We start from the raw sequence: 21,675 nt of genomic DNA, 5'->3' as shown, positions 1-21,675 counted from the left end.
CTAGGTTCCACTTGGAGCAATACCAGCCGAAGCTTTGGGGCACTACGTTTTATGGAGAGAAGCCTGCAGGCAGCAGGTCCTCCTTCCTTTCTGAGCGTCTCCTCTGGCTTGGTGTGACTTCAGGTTCAGCAACTCTAGAGCATTTTTTCCCCTGCGCTCAGCCTCTTCAGCTTTCCCAGGCCTGGTTTTACTTATTTTTCTTTCTCCTGACCTCACTGGAACATCGAGCTCCATTCTTTCAATAGATAAGCTCTTTATTAGCATCAGCCTAGAATTTTGGGAAGCCTCAAACAGTCGTGCAGCATTGGATAAATCCTGTAAGAAATGAAATTATCATTTGCCAGCCATTATTATGGAACCTGCATTCTGCAACCGTGTAATTTTCTTTTCTTAAATGGTTCTGATTTGAGTCTAAAACACCTCCCTTCCCTTCCCACCCCCATTCCTCTGAGCTGAGCCTCCTGAACTCTAGATCTTTGTGCTATCAATCACAGTTTCTTTCATTCTTTTTATTCTTCATGGAATGAGAGAGGCACAAACAATGTTTTTAAATAAAATTTAGAAAATGTCTACATGTCCTTATCTCCTGGAAGAACTTTAAGTAACTACATTTCCCTGGGGTTTACTTTCCTGCCTGGCTCAACCTGCTATCATAAAAATAGAAAGCTGGCAGACAGATATACAGAGTCCACAGAGTTGGGTATTTCCTTATTGCATTTTTAAGAGCAGTATTTTGTAATTGCTGTGATAATACAAGGGATGATATTTGTGAGAGTAAGCCCAGAGCACCTTCCCTGCTGGTGTCTGCCCTCTAATAACCCCGTGCGATGATGGCGACGCACCACCAGGAGGGGATCATCACAGAACATTAATGAGAAGTTGAGAGCTGGCGCCAGGAGAGCTGCAGAGACAGAAAGCAGTGACTAGGCCAGACGGGCCCGTCATTTTTGCACTTTGAGCAAGAAGTGAGAAATGGAAAACATTCTCTCTACCTTCCCAGCATTGATGTCTTTGAGCTGTGGTGCTGGTGAAGAGTCCCATGGACTGCAAGGAGATCAAACCAGTCAATCCTAAAGGAATTCAACCCTGAATATTCATTGGAAGGGTGGGCTGAGGTGGAAGCTCCAATACTTTTGCCACATGATGCAAACAGCCGACTCATTGGAAAAGACCCTGATGCTGGGAAAGATTGAAGGCAGGAGAAGAGGGCGGCAGAAGATGAGATGGTTGGATGGCATCATCAACTCAATGGACATGAGTTTGAACAAACTCTGGAAGATAGTGAAGGACAGGGAACCCTGGAGTGCTGCAGTTCATGGGATTGCAAAGAGTCGGACACGACTGAGCAACTGAACAACAATACCACCTTCCCAGCAAATATGGTGCCTGGCTCAGAATTTCCTCTGACTTTGTGTCCCCAAGACCCTGGCTGCCCAATTACATGGGCAGATCCAAAGAGAAACTGTTCAAGAGAGTTCAGGAAAATGACTGTTCCCTCAGCTCTGTGAGGACACATGGGTTCTGGCTGAGATGAGAGATTTGAGAAGGTCATAACTGAGCTCCAGATGCATCTAGAACCCTCTCAAAATATCACTTTTCTAAAATGTCTTGTCACTTTCTAAAAATTATATTTTCAAGTTAGATTCTGCAATGTGTTTTCCACTATTTTTGGGTCTTTAAGAAAGAGATAATGCATTTCCTTGCTGGGCAGAGGGTGCTAGACTTGCAGGAATCTTCTGGGTTGCAGCTACAGAAACATCAGCTTATTTGCTAACCAGGGACAACTTGCTCTGCAGCAGCCACGGAGGCCCCAGGGACCCCACGGGCTGGGCAGGGCCTCTAGCCCAGGACTAGAATGCGAGCACACCCGGGTCCTCCAGGGAGCCGCTAGGCTCCAGGTCACTGACTCTGCAAGATCTGTTTGACCATGCAAGCGCCAGGGGTGTGTTTCCACTTCTTACACTTAATCATTCTCCCTGAGAGGGGTCCATGTCATTGTCTGTTTACAGAGCAGGAAAGCAAGGTTGAGGGAGGCTAACAGCTGGCCTGAGTCACAATCCCCCACTGAACGTGGTGCCGCCCACCTGGACATCCTGGGTGCCTAGAACACCCAGGGTATATGCAACAAAGGACAAAGAGGGGCTCAGGGATCAAGCCCAGCTGCTGTGATTCGAAAACCAGAGTCTTTCCACCTCATCAAAAAGCCAGGAAAATGATCTTCGGCTTTTCCACTGAAGACCCAAGGAATCCACGTCCCCGCCTTTTTTGCTCTGATTCTGGAGCTGTGAAAGCCAGTCACCATTTCCTGCCTTAAAACTGAAGAATAAATTTTACAGTTATAAATATGAACATCACAAGGACACGCTCTGGCTCATGGGGAGGACAAGTAGCTACAGCTACACAGAGCCTTGAGGTTTATTTCATAAGTCACCACCAGGCCATCTCAGAATGGCATTTGGAAGACAGAAAAAATGAAAGTGTTCCCACTCTGATTTGTTACTTGTTTTAACACCAAGCAAAGGACTGGGGGACGATCCTGGGCCAAACTTGGAGGGCCGGGAGGAACGTGCCTATGTCATGTAGACATAATCCAGAGATGCTTGTTTCAGACAGAACATTTTCCCTCTGAAAATCCTGAAACCTTCCTAGCCCTTGAATGTGGTAAAGTTCGTCTGAAACCATTTAAGCACACGCAGTGGAGGTGAGGAGTGGGAGTGGTGGTCTTTAAGGAGTGGTTTCTTGAGCTTCCCTGGTGGCTCAGATGGTAAAGAATCTGCCTGCAATGCGGAAGACCTGGGTTCAATCCCTGGGTTAGGGAGATCCCCTGGAGAAGGAAATGGCAACCCACCCCAGTATTCTTGCCTGGTAAATCCCATGGACAGAGGAGCCTGGTGGGCTACAGTCCATCTGGTCACAAAAGAGTAAGACACAACTTAGAGACTAAACAAGAGCAAACTCCGTTCTGAGGGCTACCCAAAACTGAGATGGGCAGAAAACCAGGGTCTTGCCAGAGTGGTTTTACAGACAGAAACTCAAAGAGAAAAAAATGTCCCAAGAGATTACGTGATATGACTGATGGTGACATGCAGTGAAAAGGCCGTCATAAATTCTTATAAAAAATATAGTGGACAGATGGTCCCCAGATGCTTATTTGAGATCGGGTTCAGGTCTTACCTCTTCCAGGGAGGTGCCTATAGCAACACCAGCATCTAAGCTCTTCCCCTTCTTTAACCTCATCTGAAGTTTTATAACAAGCAGAATATACCACAGTATTAAAAAAAAAAATCCAGTCTTAACTGAATCTGACTGGACTCCTTTCTCTGGTATCCACTTCAGGGTGGAAACCACTTCCTCAATGAGATGAGTGATGTCTCGTTAGCACTGCCTTTAGATCCAGGCAAGAGGAAGCCTGTTCAAGGTGCAGCACTTTCATGGGTTAAGTCCATATTCTGACTTCTGGAATATTCCCCAGGTGCTCTGGGCCACATAGGCCCCTCTTCACATCTGTCTCTCCTGGACAGACAACACTGCCAGTCCCTGAATGGCCAAGGGGGAGCTATTTGCAATGGGTCTGCTTGGACACAGAGCTGGAAGTCCACCAGCCCCATGTGAGAGTTTTCATGGTGCCAGAGCCTGCTGGGCAGAAACGGGGGTTGGACTGTGGGCTGGGCTCTGGGACTGTCTCCCTGTGCCACTGCTTTCTAGTACAGAATTCTGAGGATGCCAGAAATTCTCCATGTGAACTGGACTTTCCAGCCTCGTGTTGCTCTGAGGAACTTCAGGCAATGATAGGGGCACTTCACAGATACAGAGGTTGCCTGGCTGGCAGTGGGAGGGGTGAGGAGAGGTCTCTGGCAACAAGGCTGGGGGCTTGCCTGGATGTCTTCTTCTAGGCTCCTCGCCTGCTCGAGGCAGCCCAGGCATGTCCTAGCTAACTCAGTTAACGTTCTGTTTAATTTTTGTCTTGTTATTGCTATCACGTCTCTGGAACGAAGAAATGAGTCACCAAAATAATGAAATGCCTGGCTAAGCTTGAACACACCACCAGGGGACTTTCTAAATAAATGAAAAAGTGGAAACTGCAGGTCCCCATAATGAATTCAAAGACTCTGTTCCAAGATGGAAATAATGTTAAATAAGGGAGTTTAAAGCAAAGGAGGTAATTAGGAGAGAATGGTGGCTGACATTGAACTGAGACTGTACCAGGGCTCCGTCTCAAAAACAAACGAGCCTCATTTGTAGCAGCGGTTCTGTGTGTTGCTCTGTTGATTTAAAACACAGCATAGCTTCACTCTCTTGTGTGCCACACACCTAAAATGAGAATGTACTTGGTCAGGCTAGACTGACAGTTTCTTCTACTACACTTAAAAGATTTACTAAGAAAGTTCAGTGGACAAACAAGCATTCAAGGAGAAATTTAGGTTTAATTAAGAAAGCAGCTCTTTAAAGGACTTCAGCAGAATAATTGTTGGTATGCAAATAGTACTATGAACTACAAATGAGTCATCCATTCTTTGAAGGAGGCTGAACAGGATCTCTTCTTGGAAGGACTTGGGACAATTTTGTTGAACAATAGCAAGTTCCATGTCATCCTCACCAAGCAATAATGACTGAGTCCTCTTCAGCCTAACAACAATCAGGTAATCTCTTTTAGGTGATTACTACAAAATAGGCCTTTGGTTGAGTGCTTTCCAAGCAGTTAGCCCTCACAACAAGCCTATGAAATGTTGGTTACTAGTATTATGGCCATTTGACAGATGAGGAGACTGAGGCTTTGGGAGGCCACGGGCCATGCCCAAGTTAGCCACCTGAATACTAGGTGGTGGCTCAGTCTGTCTACAATGTGGGAGACCTGGGTTCGAGCCCTGGGTTGGGAAGATCCCCTGGAGAAGGAAATGGCAATCCACTCCAGTACTATTGCCTGGAAAATCCCATGGACAGAGGAGCCTGGTAGGCTCCAGTCTATGGGGTCGCAAAGAGTCGGACACAACTGAGCGACTTCACTTTCACTTTCAAAGATGGGTATAGTCAACTATAGGTCTATAGACCTAAAGATCTCTGCCTTTAGGAAGTTTACTATCTAGTTTTCTTTTTTTTTTTTTAAGATTTATTTGTTTTATTTTTTGGCTGTGCTGGTCTTCATTGCTGCTCATGGGCTTTTCTCCAGTTGTGATGAGTGGGGGCTACGCTCCATCGTGGTGCATGGGCTTCTCACTGTGGTGCTTGTTTTGCTGTGGAGCACAGGCTCCAGGGCATGTGTGCTCTTCATCGTGGTGCACGGGCTTCTCACTGTGGTGCTTGTTTCGCTGTGGAGCACAGGCTCCAGGGCATGTGTGCTCTTCATCGTGGTGCACGGGCTTCTCACTGTGGTGCTTGTTTCGCTGTGGAGCACAGGCTCCAGGGCACGTGCGCTCAGCAGTTGAGACTCCCAGGCCCAGAGCGCGGGCTCAGTACTTGTGGCTCACGGGCTTCATTGCTCCACAGCCTGTGGGATCTTCCTGGACTACGGATCGAACCCCTGTTTCCTGCGTTGGCAGGCAGACCACCAAGGAAGCCCTGTGTGTGCACGCATGCTCAGTCGCTTAGTCTTTGCCAACCTTGGAAGCCCTGGTATTTTTTAAATGTTGTAAATTTTCTAATCTTAATAAGCTCAGACCAGCTTTGTCTTCCAGCTGATCTGAATTGGGTACGTCTCACTAAAGTAAGTAAAACAATATGAGATATTTTTCTAACCAATTAACTATTGTCATGGATTATAAGAGGAATGAGAGGAAACCTGACTGATGAAATATCCAGTCCGCACTTGGGAAGCAATTGCCTGAAAAATACTCGCATTTCTAGACTGGCACGTGGTATGTATTATGCCTGAACAGTGACAGAAACAGTGCTGATTTTGTAACGAAACCTCAGGGAAGCCATTAACAAGTTGGCATTTCTAATTCATGTGGAAATGTTCATTTTATTTATCAGGGAATTGCAGCAGTGGTGTTCATTTAATTAAGAATCTGGTGCTGTGGAAGGGCAATTTTGTGAAGTGTGTAATATTACAAACAAACATGAATTCAGACGCAAAAAAATTCAGTCACGCGTCTACGGGTCAGCTCATTTTCCTGTGACCCACTCATTTTACACAGTTTGAGAGCTGCTTAACAAAAGAATAATATCATTATGTTGTATCATTTTATAAGGTTTTTTTTTTTTTTAAGGCAAATCCATCTAACTAGTAACTGTACTAGGCTCCGAAAGAGCCAGAAAGAACAGAAAGAAACTATTTCTGTGTATTAGAAAGCAGGTGAACAGCTAGCTGCTTTCTCAACTGCAAATAAAGCGTTGGCGTATTCTAATCTATGTGATAGGCATTATAAAATCAAGAAGTGAGAAGGCAGGTTTGAATGAGGAGTCTAAGAAAAGCAGAGGATGGGAATCAGATGGAGACTGGAAGGGGACAAAAAGACTGGAAAAGGTGGCATGGGAGATCATCCACTCTCAGCGTCTGACACCCACACCTTCTCCAAGAAACACTGCTCACCTGTCAAAGCTGTAGGCCCGCTTATCTCCAGGATCCTAAGCCGCCCCACCTCCAGGTCTGCATTCATTGTTTACTGCTGAGCTCTAGTTAAGCGCCAGGTGCTGGGGTGTGTCACACCTACGAACAAGGAGAACGGGTCCCTGGCCTCTAAAGCCGATGGTCTGGTCAGAGGAGACAGTCGTAAACAAGTAGATAAATAATTGTGAAAGAAGGAGGTGACTATTTATGCTGTGATGAAAATAAAGCAAGGTAAAGGGGTTGAGTGTGATGGAGGGACATGGGGGATGCAGAAAGGCCTCTCTGAGGTTGTGACATCTTAGCAGGGAAGAAGCCAGCCATGGGAGGCTCCAGAGGGGGTGGGGGGGGGCATCCCAGATGGAGCAGGTGCCAGGGCCCTGGGGCAGGAAGGAGTTTGTTTTATCCGAGGTTGAGTAAGAAGGTACCAATATAGCTGAACCATAGGAAGGGAGAAAATAGGAGATGAAGGTGGGAAATCACAGAGGCCAAATCCTGTGGTAATCTAGGCCAGGGCTAAACTCTGGGATTCTCTTCTAAGTGGAATAGGAAGTGACTGAAAGATCTCTAGTAGGGAAGTGATGGTGGATTTCCATTTTTCTATCGTTGCTTGTTGGAGCTTGGGTCATAGGAAGATGAGGGTAAGGAGGTGCATAAAGAGAGTGACCAGTCATAGCATCCATCTTCTCCCCTAGAGCTGAGTGCAGGAGTGGGTCTGTGACCTTGCCAGGGCATGGAGGCCTGTCCATGGGATGTTTCTGTGGAAGTGAGAAAGGCAGATTCTTTCTCCTGTCTTTGGTGTTGAGCCACAACTTCCACCCTTTGGAAACGCCAGAGAAAGTGATGAAGGGCTGAGAGAAGGATGGGCATACCTGCCTTCTCTGGGGTCCCAGTGCTGCCTGGCCTCCTCCAGCTCTTCCTTTGATTCCCGAACTTTTAGCTGAAGGAGTTCTAAGAAAGATATGGAAGTTAGAGATGGAAAGCAGATGGCCAGGGAGGAGTGGAAGAAAACAGAGGGGGAGACCGACCTTGGCCTTGAACGTGGGTGAGATCCAAGAAGAGGGAAGCAGAGATGCATGAGCTTTGGCTCAAAGATCTCAAGCAGAGAGGACTCTCTGACCCTGGCAAGAGGACAACTGCGTGTTTTCTGTCCAAACATCCAAGTTACTCATTTCCCCAGGTGATACTGCAGCTGGGGGACCTATGAGCAGTCCTGCAGCTAACAGCTCACAATTCTGAGTTAAAAAAACCCAGGATGGTATTTAAACCAAGAAGCAAGAATGCAAGGGCAGTGTGCCTCAGTATGTATAGCATGGGGGCAAAGCATAATTAACTCACAAGGATTTCCTTTGAAATATAGAGAGGGGACTTCCCTGGTGGTCCAGGGGTTAAGACTGAGCTCCCCCTGCAGGGGGTACAGGGTCAATCCCTCATTGAGGAACTAAGATCCCACATGCCACTCGACATGGCCAAAGAATGAATAAAAATTTTTAAAATATATGTATATATAATGAAAAAAGATCCTGACATTTTCCTATACATCTAATGGAAATTAACAAAGATAAGCAAAAATGTCACAAATATTGTTATTATTCTGTGTGACATCCTATTATTTTTATTGTTCAGTTCAGTTGCTCAGTTGTATCTGACTCTTTGTGACCCCATGAATTGCAGCATGCCAGGCCTCTCTGTCCATCACCAACTCCCGGCGTTCACTCAAACTCATGTCTATCGAGTCAGTGATGCCATCCAGCCATCTCATCCTCTGTCGTCCCCTTTTCCTCCTGCCCCCAATCCCTCCCAGCATCAGAGCCTTTTCCAATGAGTCAGCTCTTCACATGAGGTGGCCAAAGTATTGGAGTTTCAGCTTTAGCATCAGTCCTTCCAAAGAACACCCAGGGCTGATCTCCTTTAGGATGGACTGGTTGGATCTCCTTGCAGTCCAAGGGACTCTCAAGAGTCTTCTCCAACACCACAGTTCAAAAGCATCAATTCTTCAGCGCTCAGCTTTCTTCATAGTCCAACTTTCATATCCATACATGACCACTGGAAAAACCATAGCCTTGACTAGATGGACCTTTGTTGGCAAAGTAATGTCTCTGCTTTTGAATATGCTGTCTAGGTTGGTCATAACTTTTCTTCCAAGGAGTAAGCATCTTTTAATTTCATGGCTGCAGCCACCATTTGCAGTGATTCTGGAGCCCCAAAAATGAAGTCTGACACTGTTTCCACTGTTTCCCCATCTATTTCCCATGAAATGATGGGACCAGATGCCATGATCTTCGTTTTCTGAATGTTGAGCTTTAAGCCAACTTTTTCCCTCTCCTCTTTCACTTTCATCAAGAGGCTTTTTAGTTCCTCTTCACTTTTTGCCCTAAGGGTGATATCATCTGCATATCTGAGGTGATTGATATTTCTCCCTGCAATCTTGATTCCAGCTTGTGCTTCTTCCAGCCCAGCGTTTCTCATGATGTACTCTGCATAGAAGTTAAATAAACAGGGTGACAATATACAGCCTTGACGTACTCCTTTTCCTATTTGGAACCAGTCTGTTGTTCCATGTCCAGTTCTAACTGTTGCTTCCTGACCTGCATATAGGTTTCTCAAGAGGCAGGTCAGGTGGTCTGGTATTCCCATCTCTTTCAGAATTTTCCACAGTTTATTGTGATGCATACAGTCAAAGGCTTTGGCATAGTCAATAAAGCAGAAATAGATGTTTTTCTGGAACTTTCTTCCTTTTTCCATGATCCAGCGGATGTTGGCAATTTGATCTCTGGTTCCTCTGCCTTTTCCAAAACCAGCTTGAACATCTGGAAGTTCACGGTTCACATATTGCTGAAGCCTGGTTTGGAGAATTTTGAGCATTACTTTACTAGCATGTGAGATGAGTGCAATTGTGCGGTAGTTTGAGCATTCTTTGGCATTTCCTTTCTTTGGGATTGGAATGAAAACTGACCTTTTCCAGTCCTGTGGCCACTGCTGAGTTTTCCAAATTTGCTGGCATATTGAGTGCAGCATTTTCACAGCATCATCTTTCAGGATTTGAAATAGCTCAGCTGGAATTCCATCACCTCCACTAGCTTTGTTTGTAGTGATGCTTTCTAAGGCCCACCTGACTTCACATTCCAGGATGTCTGGCTCTAGGTCAGTGATCACACCATCGTGATTATCTGGGTCGTGAAGATCTTTTTTGTACAGTTCTTCTGTGTAGTGAATGCTAAGTATTTATTTACCAAGCTTTTTGTAGCTTCTCTCTCGCTTTGACCCCCAGCTCTCAGGTTTTCTGGTAAGGGTTTAAGTTCCTCAATCACCAGTTGTCAGACCTACTACAGAAGTCACAGCCTAACCACACGCAGAGGGTGGAGGTGAAATCTGAAACGACTAGGGTCAGGGTGCCTACTTCGGGAAGAAGCTGGTGAACCTAAAGTGGGAGGTTAGATGTGAGAGCGGGGAGACCTTCATCTTAAAGCAGGAGGTCTGGTGTCCCTTCATGGGTGCTGCTGCCATTCAGGCTGTCCTCACATTCTCTAATCGGGCATCATTGCCCATGCCATGCCCTGTGGCACTACAGTCGCCCTTTGGTGGAGTGGGAGAAATGCTCTCCCCAAAGGGCCTCTAAAAAATGCTGCTGCTGAGACTGCCCGGGTGATCCACTGGTTAGGATTCTGTGCCGCCAATGCAGGGGACTCAGGTTCGATCCCTGGTCAGGGAACTAAGATTCCACATGCCTTGCGTTGAGGCCAAAAGATTTAAAAAAAAATAAAAGTGCTGTTGCTGCTGTGTGTGTGTGTGTGTCTCTGTCTGTGTGTTAAAGTTTAGTGCAATGGTTCTTCCAGCTTCTACTTACAGCTCCCTTCCTCCCTAGGTCCATGGGTTAGGACCAGACATTGCTTTGATGTGAAACACCAGCCTTTCCTCAGCCTTCACTGAAGCTTGTGTTCCTTATGTAGTCAAGGTTGTCTTGCCTCCTTTCTTTTTTTTTTCAGTTCTACCTGTTTATTGCTATCAACCCATCTCCCTCCATCCCTCCTCATGCAAGTATGCTCAGTCATGTGACCCCCATGGACTGCAGCCCGCCAGGCTCCTCTGTCCATGGAATTTTCCAGGCAAGAGTACTGGAGTGGGTTGCCATTTCCTCTTCCAACGCCTCCTTTCTTGAGATGAGTTCTTTCCCAGGATGGCAGCACCTTGATCCCTCAGGTAAGGAGACTTCAGGTGGGCCAATCCCACCAGTTCACCTGGCATTTCTAGACACACCCACCCCCATCCCATCCCTACCATGGTATCCATACCTAGGGGGTGAGATGAGAAAATCTGTGTTTAAATAAGATTTGACTGACAGCCAAGGACAGGATGACTTTGCCTGCCACAGAACCTTCTGGAGCACTTGTTAAAAATACAGACTCCTGGGCCCTACCTGGAAAAGTGTCATTCACTAGGTCAGGGCAGGGCCTGAGAATCTGCCCTAAACTCCTGCACATGTCCCACCCTCATCTCCACCTTCATGATTCTGATGCACTCACGGTGGGACCCAGATGAGAGGAAAGCAAAGCTGGAGGTCAGAAGGTCAGTGTGGAGCTTGCATTGTGCATGAGAGATGCCTGAGACCATCAGGCAAAGGCAGCCACAGAGAGAGGAAGGGAGGGAGACGGGCTTCAGGGGCAGAGTGGGTTTTGACTGAAGGCAGAAGAAAGGAAGACGGGTAGGAGGCGGTCTGTCTTCCCTGGTCCGTGTCCAGGCCAGCGCCCACCTCTCCAGCAGGGCATGTGGCTCTCACACGTGTAGGGAGGGGCCTGGGCCACCCAGCTCCCTCCTCCTAGCTCCAGCTAGCCCTGGTCCCCTGACAGCAGCTCTCTCTGGGGACCAGCCAGGGCCACTCCCTAGAACCCTCAGGTTACAGCTGCACCCTGGCCTCAAACACGGCCTCTCCATGGCCCTGCCTGATAAAGTTACCAAATGTGAAGTGTGACAGATTCCTGGAAGGGGACAGCAAGTGGAAACCAAGACTGATCCCAAAGGCTTGTCTTTTACATCCCAGCCCCACCTAGTGAGAACAACTGCCCCTGACGTTTCCAGAACCCGCTTCTTCTGGGGGATTTAAAAATGCCTTGACTCCATGAGCTTGTGATCATGGCACTTTTTTTTTCATGCATGTAACGGATTGTCACATATACGTGTAAAGGGTTTTTTTTGGCTGTGCCGGGTCTTTGTCGCTGCGTGCGAGCTTTCTCTATTGCAGCGGTGGTGGGGGTGCGGTTTACACTTCGTTGCGGCGTGTAGGCTTCTCGTTGCGGCACTGTGCAGGCTTCCTTGTTGTGCAGCACGGGCTGTACGTGCAGAGGCTTCAGTACTTGCAGTGCGTGGGCCTGGTAGTTGCGGCTCAGAGTCTCTGGAGCGCAGGCTCAGCAGTTGTGACAGCCGGGTACAGGCTGTTTATCTTCTTTGTTGTGTTAGTCACTCAGTCATGTTTGACTCTTTGCAACCTCATGGATTGCAGCCAGCCAGACTCTTCTGTCCATGGAATTCTCCATGCATCATGCAAAAGCTCAGGGTTCCCTCAGGGTTATTAAGAGCAACTGCTGAAGCCAGAGGACCGGGGGATGTGGAAGGAAGTGCGTCAGGGGGCTGTGAGGGGCAGGGTAGTTGGGGGTGGGAGGCCAAGTAAACCTGGGAGACACATGAACTGAGTTTGTTTCAGTGATAAACAAGGAGTTAGGGGTTTTCTTTTCTAAAAAAGGCAACCTTCTGATTTGTTTGCCTTTCCACTGAAATTCTGGCCCTGCTGGACCTCCAAATGCCATTAACATTTACTCCTTTCTTGAGACTGACATCTGTCTTTAGTAACATGCGACAATGGAAAGGGAAGTCCTGGAGAAGTCATGGCAGAAAGTATTCAAATGTCCTCATTTCCCGAACTACCCCACCTCAGGTCTCTCCCATGCCCTGCCACTCGCCGTGTGACCTTGTGAAAGCCGCTTAACCTCTCTGAGCTGGTGTGACAGTTTCCTGAGGGTCAGTGGGAACGCACACCTCATAAGGTCATTTAGAGAAGTCAGTGAAATAATGGATGCATAAGCACTGTATTAGGTCTTCCCTGGTGTTTCAGTGGTAAAGAATCTGCCTGAGACGGCAGGACATGCAGGTTCAATCCCTGGGTCAGGAAGATCCCCTGGAGGAGGAAATGGCAACCCACTCCAGTATTCTTGCCTGGAGAATCCCATGGCCAGAGGAGCTTGGCGGGCTACAGTCCATGGGATTGCAGAGTCAGACATGACTGCGTGGCTGAGCAGGCAAACACTTTTAATACACTTGTGTGCTCTCCAAGGTGAAGGGCTCTTGTTAGTACTCCCCTCTTTTCCTTCAGCCCTACCCACCATTCTTCTTGAGACACTCTGGTTTCTTTCTCAAGCCTTTTTGGACTTGGTTCCAGCTGTGTTTCTAGCAAGCATCTCTTTGGTTCTGGCCCCAACCCCATTTGCTTCTTCAAGCTCACCTATTTCTTGAAATAACCTCGCCTTGACATTCTGTCATGGGGAATTCTGACCATCATATCAGGGATCCTATAATAGTTTGTTAGGGCAACAATTTCACAATTTCACAATAAAAGGAGCTTTCTTCTGAAACAATGAGTAAGCTCTGCACAAGCACCAACACGTCAGGAGCCATAACAACTCATGTGGGAAAAGCTGGTCTGACTATATCCTGGAGTCTCTATATTCAAGCTAAAAAGAAATGCAAGTTAACTTGTTTGTTTCACTGCTAAGCCTTCTTTCCCCTCAACATCCTTTCCTATGCATTGTCTCATTTTAGCCTCCCAATGACCCCTATGAGGTGGGAAGGGCATCCCCATTTTTACAGTGGAGGAAGCAGGGGATAAGAAAAAACCCTGAATGATTTTTCCCAGGGCCCCAAGCAGCCAGTCTGAGGTCAGATCAAATGAGAAACTATTGTCTAGTTCCGAGTATTTTCTATTGAACATTGCTGCCATCACTTTCACTTGTCCCTATTCTCTTTATTCTTGATTTTCCCAGGAACTTCGATCTCTAGGGAAAGTGTCCAGGCTTCTAGCAAGTGGTTGTATTCTTGGTAGCATGATTTTTTGCCTCACCAAGAAAGTCAGTTGCAGAACCACGCATCCAGTAGGGATCAACCCAAGACCACACAGCCAAACTCCTGCCTTCAACTCAAAGGAGACCTGAACCATTCATTTCTCACTGCTTGAGGGAGCCTTGGGGTGCTGTGACCTGCTTCAGAGCTGAAGAATGGCCCGAGTTTTCCCTCAAGTTAACCTCCTGTTTGGGGCTCCTGAGCCTAACTCTCTACCTCCATCCCCAGAGGCTTGATGGGCCAGACTGGGGACCTGCAGATCTTTTATGGTGCTGAATGTTGTTGTGTTGGTTTCTGTTTTTCTTCAGGGGGCGGTGCAAGGTGCTGGGGTTCCGAGAGGGGATCTGGGGGATGGGAGTGGAGTGAGCATGGGAGGGAGAGGCAGAAACAGAGGTTGGGAGAGGAACTTCAGAGAGAGGGCAGGGATTCTAAAGGGGATGGAATGCGACTGCAGAATGTTTGTGTGCCCTCCTCTGCTTTCCCACGAAGGCTTAAGCAGATCCTTGTTACTAGTTGGTGCTTTCGGAGTTAATACAGGAGGGGGTGTGTGTGGCAGAAGTGGGATGGGACTGGTTGGGCCTGAGAATGTCAACAACACATTGGCACTTGCCATGGGCACTTGCCATCTACCTCTACAAGGGTTAAAGCATGTGCTGTTGCAGCCACTGACCTTCAATACTCCTTGAAAGGAGCTCAAGGTGGAGAGCGGAATTGAGGCACTCGGTGCTCAGAGGGAAACCTGGCAGGGCAGGCCTTCAGAGAGTTAGAGACTTTTCAGAAGTCGATTTAACAAGCCCGATTCCTGTATCTCCTTATATCTAGAAAAGCACTAAAATCCTTCATGGTGATGACTGTTCTTCATGACTAGCAAAAATTTTATGAGACCAGCAGAAAACTTCTGGAAAAATATGTGCTTGATTGCATGTACTCCCCCTTCACAAAAATCACTTATATACTGGCCTTCCCCCTGCCTCTCTGGGGCAGTTTCTCAGAGCTCCAGAGGTGCTCTTTCCTGGGATGCAGTCCTCATTTTGCCCCGAATAAAACTTAACTCGCAACTTTTATTTGTGCATTTTTAAAGTCAACAAGGGGAAGCGGAGCAGTCCAGTTGTGCCTGGTCACATGCAGGTCACACTTGGAGTTTCATCATAGAAGAAGGGGTCTGGGGCTGGCTTGACTCATCAGGGCATCGGTTTCCAAACCTGAAGATAAGTGTTTATCAAGAATTCTTCCTTTATGCCTATTCCAAATCATTCCTCCTTTAACTCAAATTCAAATCCATTTCTTCTGGTTTGGCTCAAACTGAATCCTTGCCGGTGTCCCAAACTTTGGCTTACAACACCCAGAACTGTAGGGAAAAGGGTAGCTGGGAAAGAAAGAAGGCTCTGGTCAGAATCAATGGAAACTGTGGGCTAAGCTACTGTGGACAATGAATGACACTAGTAGAGGTAGGATTGTAGCCACAGGAAGGAGCTACTGTTATTCTGCAGGAAAGATAGTGAATAATTCCCATGCGGTGAAACAAATTATTAGGAAATTCAGAAATACTTGGCCCTTCCAGTGGTGTGTGTGATCAGTCGCTCAGTTGTGTCCGACTCTTTTGCAACCCCATGGACTGTAGCCCACCAGACTCCCCTGTCCATGAGATTTTCCAGGCAAGAATACTGGAGTGGGTTGCCATTTCCTCCTGCAGGGGATCTTACTGACCCAGGATAGAACCCACGTCTTCTGCGTTGGCCTGTGAATTCTTTACCACTGAGCCACCTGGGGAGCCCCTTCCAGTGGTTTAGATTCTAATTTAATGGACACAGATGGCTGGATGGTATCACCGACTCAATGGGCATGAGTTTGAGTGAACTCTGGGAGTTGGCGATGGACAGGGAGGCCTGGCGTGCTGCAATTCATGGGGTCACAAAGAGTCGGACATGACTGAGCGACTGAACTGAACTGAGAACTGAATCTAAAGCAGCCGAAGACACTAACCACGATGTGGGAAAATGCACTTGTTTTTAGTCCAAGTGTATCCACAATTTGTCAAGCACTATTTAATGTCATTAGTGTAGCACAGCATGCATGCTCAGTCATGCCCAACTCTTGCAACACCATGAACTATAGCCTGCCAGGCTCTTCTGTCCCTGGGACTTCCCCGGAAAGAATACTGGAGTGAGTTACCACTTCCTCCTCCAGGGGATCTTCCCACATGTAAATCCATCTTCTGTCTCTCTGTGTGATGGCCAGAGATAGCCTATGTTTAACTTACTCCATAATGAGGATCTTCTTTGTTAACACAGTTCCACCTTGTTGAGCTATGGGTGTGTTGTGTAGAAACCCACCAAGCGCTTGTCTCAGTCCATTAAGCTGCTATAGCAAAATACCACAGACTGGGTGGCAGATAAACAACAGAAATATATTTCTCATAGTTCTGGAGGCTGGAAGCCTCAGATCAGGGAGCCAGCATGGTCAGGTAAGGACCCTCCTCTGGATCAGATTTTTCATTGTATCCTCACCTGGCAGAAGGGGCTTAGTTATCTCTCTGGGGCCTCTCTTATTAAAACAGCACTAATCCCATTATTAGGACTCTGACCTCCTGACCTAGTCACCTCCCGAAGACCCCACCTTTTAATAATATTACTTTGGGTTTCAGGATTTAACATGAATTTCAGGGGCCTCAAACATTGAGCAGTGCTACAATTTGCAAATCTAACTAGTGTCTGTCACTATGCAGGGCCTCACCTATAGAGATAACTAACTAGAGATTTTGGTGTACATTTTAAAAAATAAAAATGCAAATACTTATCCATATTCACATATATAAGTATGTAGTATATTAACATATCAAAGACAGGGAATGTAACCAGATCTTAAATGACTATATCTATTTTTAAGGACCATTGTTTTTTATCAGCCATTTATATTCCAGGGCACATTTTACTTCTCATTTTACTTGACACATGAGAAAATTGTTGCAAGCTAGTTGAGCTGTAAGGTGAACTTGACTATGATAATGGGACACAGCTCAGCAAAGACAGCAAGGTCAGTTGACCGGTGTTCTGTTCTCTGCATGCTGTATCTACTGACCTATTTCAGGATCAGCTCTTTGTTCTCCAAAGAATTTTAACATTAGCACCAGGGTGGCCCAATGTCTTTTGTACAGTTAACCAGTAAAGACACCAACAGATGTATGTGGAATGAATGGATTCAAAGAAACTGATTAATATTTGTAATTAATCCCAGATAGCCAACTTTGCTTTGAATCATCAGCCTAAACTCTTTCTAAAGGGGTCTAGAAAGTCTTGGGTGGGTAGGAAAAATACCTTGTATAGAAAATGTCTGTTTAAATCTCCATTTGTGCTATGTCAAGTGTGTTGATCAGAAGAGGCTAGGTACGCTATAGTAAAAAACAGCCTTCACATCTTAGGATTTATATAACAAAATTTTGTTGCTCAGACCATATCTGAGGTCTGAACATTTGTCCAGAGCAACTGTCCTCCCATGCTGACTCTGAGTTCCATTCAGTCTGAAGGCTCTTCCTTACCAACACACATTTCCCTGATAACCACAGCAGAGAGAAAACAAGCAAAAGCAAATAAATGCTTCCACCTGGAGGTGATATGTGTCAAATTTAATTTGCAAAAGCAAGTCCCATGGCCACACTGAACTCTGAGCAGGCAGGTGAATCAGATATTGGCTCCTGTTATAAACATAATACTGCAAACTTATGTTTCAACAACACTTTATAATTTTGTGGAATTCTGTGAGTTGAATAGGCAGCTTCTATGCTGGCTTTTCCTGAGCTTACTTATACAGCTATGCTTGGTTGGATTGACTGGACTGAAAAATTTTAGATGTCCTCATTCACATTTCTGGAAGTTGGTGCTGGCTGTGGGCTGGGGTGCCTCAGTTCTTCATGTGACTTCTCCTCCTCCAGTAGACTCAGCTGACTTCCTGACATGATAGTCTCAGGACAGTGGTCCAAGACGAAAAAGGCAAAAACTTCAAGCTCTCTTGAATGTAGGCTCCAGAACTTGCATAACCCTTCTGCCACATTCTGTTGGTCAAGTGACCAACAGAACAAGGCCAGCCCAGATTCAAAGTATGGGGAAATAGTCTGTTGATGGAAGCAGCTTCACATATTGTAGCCATGTGTTTTAATCTATTACAGCAGGGTACACGAACAGCTGATTCTTGTTACTTATGGTATTATGTTCTATAAAGTTATTGCAAATAAAAATAGTGAACCATTGCTCCTTTGGGAAATACAAGTTAAGTTCCTATGAGCCTCTGGATACAATAGTTTTATCAACTGATCAATAATAATGTTGTTTTATGTGTGTAACTATTTAAAGACACCTTACTTAAAATATAGGGCTTTGTAGATGGCTCAGATGGCAAAGAATCTGCCTGCATTGCAGGAGTCCAGGGTTCGATCTCTGCATTGGGGATAGCCCCTGGAGAAAGGAATGGCTACAAATCCCAGTATTCTTGCTTGGAAAATGCCACAGACAAAGGAGCCTGGTGGGCTACGGTTCATGGGGGTTACAAAAAATTGGATATGACTAAGTGACTAACACTTTTGCTACTTAAAATACATTGTTGACTCATTAACATTGAACTCATGGCCGATAGCATTGTAACTCATGCCCGAATGGTGCTCATCTAATACAATGTATTTCCTGAATAAGGCATGTCACAGACACTATTCCTTAGAACGCTAGATCTAGATCGCACCTCAGCATTATACTTGGGGATCATTTAAACAGTGAAATCACCAACAAAAAAAAGCACAAAAACGTGAAAAAAAAAAATCACTAAACAAACCCCCCAAAGAATATAAGAAAAAAGAAAACTTGTTTTGCCTCAGCTGGGAACGTGTGTGTCGGACAACTCAAATGTGGTAACACTCTGTACACATCCATGAATGAGCATGAAAGCAACATGAGTATTGATCTGTTACATTTTAGTAAGTAGGTGAATTTGCAAATACAGAACTCACAAATAATGAGGATTAACTATACATAGAAGAGGGAAATCAGAATGGAAACAGTGGTGATTCTGTTATGGGAAAACAGGAAAGAAATGAACATGGATGGAGTACTACATGCTCACCTTTTATATTTACCATGTCATTTAATATATATTATAAAGCATAATAAATATTTTAATATATTGCTAATTCAGTTTCCTAGTTTTTTTTTTTTTTTTCTTTCTTTCTTGTGATGTCTTTGTCTGGTCAACTGTTCTCATAGAAAGTTAGGAAGTGTTCCTGCCTCTTCTATATTTTGGAAGAGTTTGTGAAAGACTCGTGTTGATTTTCCTATAAACTTTTGGTAGAATTCACCAGTAAAGCCCTGTGGTTCAGGGCTTTTTGTTTTGGTGAGAAAATTGTATATAAATCATTGCTCCCATTTTATATAAGATGAATGAACGGAGGTTCAGAGAGCGGAATGTGTCTCAAATCATTCATCTGGGGAGCAATTAAAGAGGAATCTCAACCAGGTCTGTGTTAATTCTGAGCGCTGTGGTTTCAGATTAGCATTATGTCATGTGGCTTCAATAGGTAAAATGAAAGAACTGTGGATGGGAGTTTCAGGGAGAAGTGAAAGGTGTGAAAGTTGCCAGCTCTCAAAGGCGACTTTAGTAGTTTTGATATTATCTTTCTAGGAATTTGCCCTTTCATCAAGGTTATCTAACTTGTTACAACTATTCATGAGTATTCCCTTATTATTATTTAATTTCTCTAAGGTCAGTGTAATCCCTGTCATTCCTCATTTTAATAATTTGAGCCTTCTCTTATTTCCTGGTCAGTGTAGCTAATGGTTTGTCAATTTTCTAATCTTTAAAAAAAATTGGCCTTTTGTTTTGTTGATGTTTTCTAGTTTTTTCCTTCTTTGTACTTTATTTTTACTTTCATCTTTATCGCTTTCTTCTGCTTGTTTTGAGTTTTGTTTGCTCTTCTTTTTCAATTTCTTAAGGTGGAAGATTATGTATTGATATGAGATCTTTCTTCTTTTAAAATATTAACAGTTACAAATTTCCTTCTAAGCATATTTTTGGCTTAGAAGCCATGTTTTGGCTTAAGCATGTTTTAAGCCCATAAGACTTAATATGTTGTGTTTTCCTTTACATGGGCTTCCCTGGTAGCTCAGCTGGTAAAGAATCCACCGGCAATGCAGGAGACATTCACATGTCTTTATTCTAATTTTCCTTTCTTTCTTGTTATCCATTGGTTATTTAGAAATATGTTGTGTAATTTCTACATAGTTGTGAATTTCCCAAATTCTCTTCTGTCACTGGCTTACAGTTTGTGGTTGAAGAATGTACTTTGTATGATTTTAATATTATTCAGAGTTGTTTATAGCCAAGCATAGGGCTATTCTAGAGAAAGGTCCCTGTGCACTTTAGAAGAATGTGTATTTTGCTATTGTACGTAACATTCTGTAGATCTGCCATCTAGTTGGTTTCTAGTGCTGTTCAGGTCTTCTGTTTTTTTGTTGATCTTCTGTCTCATTTTTAGATTTATTATTGAAAGGAAGGTTTTGAAGTTTCCAATAACATTGCTGAATTAGTATTTCTCCTTTCAATTCTGTTATTTTTGCTTTATGTCCTTTGGGACTTTGATAAGTATATGTTTGTAATTGTTTTGACTTTTTTGATAGATTGACCCTTTTATTATAAAATTTTCTTCTTTTTCTCTAGCAACAATTTTGTCATATGTTAGTATAACATGTAATTAATTTGTGTAATGTTTTATCTGATATCAGTATAGTTACTCCAGCTCTCTTTTGGTGACTGTTTACATGATATATTCTTTCCATTGTTTTATTTTCAATTTATTTCTGTCTAAAACATATGTCTTATAGAAAGCATATAGTTCTATTGTATTGGTTTATTTTTATCCATTCTGCCAATATCTGCCTTTTAACTGGAGTAAGAGTTAATTTTACTGAAAACTTTTTGTATATGATGAGTTGATTCCTTCTTGCTATTTTCAAGGTTCTCTTTTTGCCTCAGCTTTTGACAGTTTGATTTTGATGTGTCTAGATGTGGATCTTTCGAGTTTATACTGCCTGAAGTTTGCTGAGTATCTTGAATGGTAGATTGATGTTTTGCATCAAATTTGGGACTTTTTAAGCCATTATTTCTTCAAATGTTCTTTTGTCTTTTCTCTTTTCCTTTTGAAACTCCAATTATGCATATGTTGGTACACTTAATGCTGTCCCACACAAATTTTTGAGGTTCTATCCATTTTCCTTCTCCTTTTCTCTTTATGTTCCTGAGACTGGATACTTGCAATTGACCTATCTTTCCAGTTTGCTAATTCTTTCTTCTGCCACCTCCCATCTTCTTTTGAGCTCCCCTAGTGAATTTTCCATTTCAACATCAGAGTTTCTATTTGGTTCTTTATATGTATATATGTGTATGTGACATTTCTATCTTTCTATTAATATCCTCTGGTGATATATAATTCTTACACTTTATTTCTTTAGACATGATTTATTTTAGTTCTTTGAATAAATTTAAAATAGCTGACTTGAGGTCTTCGCCTAGTAAATGTACTGTCTGGACTTCTTTAGGGACAGTTTCTATTGATTGCTTTTTTCCTGTGTATGGGCTGTATTTTCTTGCTTACTAACTTGTCTGGTAATACTTTTGAACCTTAAATATTTTAAATATGATGTGACAAATTTGGAAATCAGATTTTCTACCCTTCCCAGGTTTGTTTTGCTGTTATTTATTTAGTGGTGTTTTTTTTTTTTTTTTTTTACTAAATCTGTTTTCTTTGTTAGGTTAACCACTGAACTCTCTGTTTAATTATCTTAGTGGTCAGCTAATGATTGCACAGAGATTTCTTTAAATACGTAGAACTAATAAGTCTCCTAGTCTTTGCTGAGGAGAGTGTTGAAGCACATTTTCAATTCTTAGCCAGGCCGTTGACAACTGTCTTAGCCTTTATTTCCTCCCTTTGCAGAGCTTCAGGGTGAGAATTTAGGGCTTTCTCAGGTATTTTCTGAATATGTGCACAG

Source organism: Bos mutus, chromosome 16 (genome assembly GCF_027580195.1).
Source record: "Bos mutus isolate GX-2022 chromosome 16, NWIPB_WYAK_1.1, whole genome shotgun sequence".
Taxonomy (NCBI): Eukaryota; Metazoa; Chordata; class Mammalia; order Artiodactyla; family Bovidae; genus Bos; species Bos mutus.
The sequence above is the reverse complement of the archived record's forward strand: the minus strand, read 5'-3'. Positions refer to the sequence as shown.